Genomic DNA, 5,221 nt, shown 5'->3' on the forward strand with positions numbered 1-5,221 from the left:
AGAGTTAGGCTAACCCAAAGTGGCCAAAACCACTTGGGATTGAGCTAATCCTTATCCTAAACCAAATTGAACTTGATGAACGCCTCTATTAAGTGGCCCTAGGTCCAATACACTTCCTCCAACCAGCCCATGCTTTGAGTTGACTTGGGTCAAGTTTTAGGCTAGCTCAAAGTAGCCAAAACCATATCAACCCAAGCCATTTTTGAACCTAAATCAAATTGAACCCAATTGTCACTTGCAATGGGTGGACCAGACCCAGACCTATCTCCCACATCAAGCCTAGGGTCTGGTCTGACCTGGGTCGATCCCAATTCAACCCAAACAGAGCAGGTTTGGGTCCAACCAAGCCGCCCGATTGAATTGGAGCTCCCCAAGCCTAATTGAGCTCACCCTTGACTCCAGAGTGTCCCTATCCTTCTTCCCAGGTCAACCCGACCCAAACCCCGGCCGGCAGCGGTCGGAACCAATGGAGAACAAGCTCTGGTGGTCCCCCCCAGTCGATCCTGACCCAAAGCCTTCCAAAAGCTGTGGCTTGCCGGCTTGAGGCTCATGAGCTCTCTGGGATGATGTCCCCTTCCACATGGCATCATTCTGAAATCCCTCCAGCTCAATCCCGATAGTCCAAGCTCGCGGGAGGTGGCTAAATAGGGTTATGCTCCCTAGAGGCCATCATTCGATCCCAGGCATTCAAAATCATTCCCCAGAGCTCCCTCGTCTTCCCGGTGCTATTCCCCAGCTTCCTAGGTCATTCCTTCAACCCGTTTGAGCGAACTACAGCGAAAGCTTTCGGTGTTCCGCTCAAATTCATACCTCCAACCATCCTCCGGTCCTGACGTCTGAAGGAGATCTTCTTTCCATCATCCCCTGAAGCTTCCTGATAGAGAAGCTCATCTGTTGAGTCTTTCTCTATAGTAATTTCTCCATCTCGAGCTCCCCAGCTAGGTAGTCCGATCAAGTGTGAAGAAAACCTTCACCCTAACGATTTTCTACCATAGGATTGAAAGTTTTCTCTGGCCTGATCCTCTCTGTGAAATTTTGTCAAAGTTCATCTGCGGGATCTCCCGGATCATGCCGCAGAAGCTTCACGGTCTCGGGTTCACGCGGGAGGTTGAAGATAAAATCCTGACCGTTGATTCCAATCAACGGCACGGATTAGATCCCGCTGTCTCGGAGCGCCGTTAATCGTAGCCGTCTGATCTTTCATCTGATGGCTACGATTAATCCGACCATTACCCAGTCAGCGCTAATGACTGCCCCGCCAATCACGACGCGCCGCGTGTAAAACGTCGGCTGACTGTGTAATGGTTAGATTTAATTTTACAGGAAATTCATGGGATCTTCAAAAATTGATATCTCCCTGCACACTTGACCAAATTAGGTGTTCTTAGGCTCGATGGAAAGGAATCAGGGAGACCTACAAAAGCCTTATGATCCCAGGTCCTATTTGTATCTGTGTTGAGTTTAATTCTAGTATTAATGTTATTTTAAATATTGAATTTGTTGCTTAAAGTTAATTCCCCCTGACCTAGAATTTTGGGAGAATGAATTTGGACATGTCTTTGATATGCCCAAATTTTATCTCCTCTATTTGAAATGCTTAAGGGCATTATTCCCTAATTTTGGATTCAAGAGTCATGGGTTGACCCTTAAATTCAAAATGAGATTACAACCTTTCCAATGAGAATTAGGATTTGATTTTGTGTGTGCTAATGATGTGTAGTATAGGAAGTTTAGAGCCAGTTATTTTGCCCCAATCCAAGCTCAGGATAGCTCCCTAGAATTTTCTAAAGGTGACTTAGAGATCACCTTAGGTGGCTTGGTTAGCCACCTTAGAGTATTCCATTTGAGCTCAATTTTGGTGTGTTTAGGTCTTGGAATTAGGTGATTCCATGGTCCAAATTTCATCGGGTTTGGAGCCCATTTGGTCCACTAAATAGGAGCCATAGTATTCCCTCTTAGAATCACCCCTTAGCCTTATTAAAATCTAATAAATCAAGATTAATCCTTAAAATTTCCTAAAATACTTCTAACTGACCCTAATTGATCCCTTAATCAGTAAAAATTTGAATCTCCTTAGTTTGGCTTTAAAATCCCTTTTTATTCAATTTTAATCAAAATCAATGTTTAATCAATTTTAATTAATTAAAAATTATTAAAAATCCCAAAAAATCTTTAAACACTTTTTAATCTCCCCTCTGATCATCTCTGATCTTTGGGGTTGATTTCAAGAAGTTTAGGATTCATTCGGATGCAAACTATATAAAAGGCTTCTTAATTAAGGTAATTAAATAATTCCAATAAATACCCAAAACTTTTAAAATTCATTATTAATTGTAGAAAATTTCAAATAAATCAAACTCAGTGACTAATGACTTTAATTAAAACCTAGTATTTTCTAAAAATGTCAAACCCCCAAAATTTGGTCAAAGTTAAAAAGTCAACATCTTGGTTAACCCTAGATCAAAATCGGGTCAAAACTTGTAAAAATCATAACGTTTCGTAGAAAACTCCAAATTGAGTGTGCCACATGTCTAACAACTTATAATAAGGTCTAGTATTTATTAAAAATCTGAAATCCTTAATATTAACTCTACTTTTAAAAATTAACTTTTGACCCCTTAGTTAATATATCTAGATAATTTCCCAAAATTCAATAATTCATCCAAACTCAAGAATCTTCTAACTTGATTAATAAAATTCTCAACCAACCCATTAAAATTAGTAACTAACTCCTTTTTATATTAATCCACTCTTTTAATTCAAACCAACTTAAATTAACTTAATCAACCCCAATTACTACTATGTAACCCAGGCCTACGAGGCTATTAACTTAGCCCCAAGGAAGGTGAAATAAAATTCACGGCCTCAGTGTGAAATAAAGGTAGTGATCAATTAACTCCTAAAATATATTTAATTTTAATTCTTAATATATTAATATTTAAACTTTAACCTAAATCCCCCTTTTAAGCCTTAACAAACCAAGAATTTTAGATAACTTTAACTAATTACCCACTTTAGGATCTACCCCAGCCACACGACCTTTTACACACACTTTAGATGATTTTTTATGACAACCTACTCTAGATCTAGGTTAGGCCGGTGTTTACTTTACTGCTGTGTGCCGAATTTTTCGTAATTTTTACTACAGGTTGTGGATAAAATTGCTTTAATTTGCTGTGTCTGCTTACTTTTTTACTGCACTCTGTGGATGGTTGATGTGTTTGGTGACTAGATTATCCTTAGGTTAGGTACGATCTGGATGTTCACACAGTTTTCTGCAGGTGACCACGCTCATGTAGGGCAATAAAAATGGGGGGGGATCAATAAAAATTTTTTAATTATTATAAATACTTGCATAGGTGATTTAGCAGCTAAAGCCTCCAAATAATAAAAAGAGCGTGGACAGTGTGTTTATTTATTTTTCTACACATATATAACTGCTTGAGAATATATTGTGATTTATTAACTGTTTAGGATAACCCTACAGGAGAGTCTAGAATTTTGATTTTATACAAATGTAATTTGAGCAAGTGTAAAGTGTTGTGAAAGTGGAGTTTTGAATTGGGATACATAGCCCCAAAGCTTGGACTATAAAGAGAAAGGGACACCCCTTAGGGGAGTAGCCCTTTTCTATTTGGAGATCCAAATTTGGATCACTTCTTTCCTACCCAAAGAGGAAAGAATGGCCTTCCCCTCAAAGGAAGTGCCATCTTATCCATTTAGGTAGTCTACTACGAAGAATCCAAGGAGCCTGAAGGAGATGAACATGAAGGAGAACAAGATTGAAAAATTGAAGACATAAAATATCTCATTCAAAACCACTTGCATCACTGTTGTTAGTGGTGCCCAACCACTTTACTTTCTGCAAAATTATGGTTTGTAATAAGCAAGGCAACTTTTCCTATGGACATTTATTAATTAATTCATTTATAATTGATGTGTTGAGACGATTGCCTTTAGGATTGCCTTCTTTTCTTAGTTTCTTGGTGTTTGTGTGCCGCTTTTGTTTTCGCCTGGATACGTGAGACTAGTAAGGGTGTGAAAATTTTTATACTCATAATTATAAAGTTTAAAATTTTAGTGAGTCTAAATAACATAGAAAGATAACGAATTTAGGGAATTAGCCAGGGACCGACCCCGGGGTCGCATGCATATTTCTGCACTTCTTCTTTCCTTGCTTTAGACCCTTCCTCGCCTGCGGGTAGAATCCATATAGTCTAACCTATGAGGACGAGGTACCGGACCTGGGGAAGTTCAGTCTTCTAAAAAATTATTTTCTAAGCCTATTTTTAAAATTTCAAGCATACTTGATTTGAGGTTGTTAACTAGCATGCATTGCATTAGAAACATATCTAAAAGAGTCAAAATTTTAATTGCATTAGTCCTTAGCATTTTGCACCAACATAAGTCAAAGGGGCCAATTAGTAAAATCTTTACATGTCAGCCCCAGTTCTCCAAAACTTTAAATAAAACGTCCCTACCACTCTTTCATAAAGACCGGACTCATCTCTTTTAAATCGATTAGGTGGTTAGCTGGATCCCCAATCCAGGCAGGGGTAAGCCCAGACCTTGCATTGCATTAGTTAGGTTCAGACGGCTGTGGTCCAATGTCCCAATTAGATTTAGGATCCGGGGCAGATTTTTTATCATAAGACCCCAAATTTCAAGAATATAATCCCAAATTTCTAATAAAATTCTTAACTCTAATTAAATATTCATTTCAATCCTAAAACATAAAGCCCAATATTTAGATTAAGTTGGGGCGCTTCCGGATAGTTTATGAATCTTAAAGTGTCACCTACCTCTCTTCCCTTGATTCTGTTAATAACTGTTCAATCTTTATCCATTCCACTTTGAGTTTCCAAAATTCATTCATTTTTTATATCACTCTTAGAAGATCTAACAAAATTCTATCACTATTTTAATCGAGAGTTTTCACAGGAGATTCTATCTCCCTACGATGTAATTAACTACGAGGGCTTGCACTCGTAGGAGATTTGGAACCACACACGCACCTAATTTTAAAAATTGATTTTTCAAAATTTTATTGGACTTCCTTGGGAAAAATCAAAAGATGATCGTCATTATTACATTTAAAGGATTATCATTGAATGGTATCATCTCACTTTGGGGAGCTATATCCTTCTTTGATAAGGCTTTGGACGTGAACTTGATAATCATACTTCTTGGATATTGTAACCAGATATTTACTTGAACTTCA

The sequence above is a fragment of the Dendrobium catenatum genome, unplaced genomic scaffold (assembly GCF_001605985.2).
Source record: "Dendrobium catenatum unplaced genomic scaffold, ASM160598v2 fragScaff_scaffold_203, whole genome shotgun sequence".
Lineage (NCBI taxonomy): Eukaryota > Viridiplantae > Streptophyta > Magnoliopsida > Asparagales > Orchidaceae > Dendrobium > Dendrobium catenatum.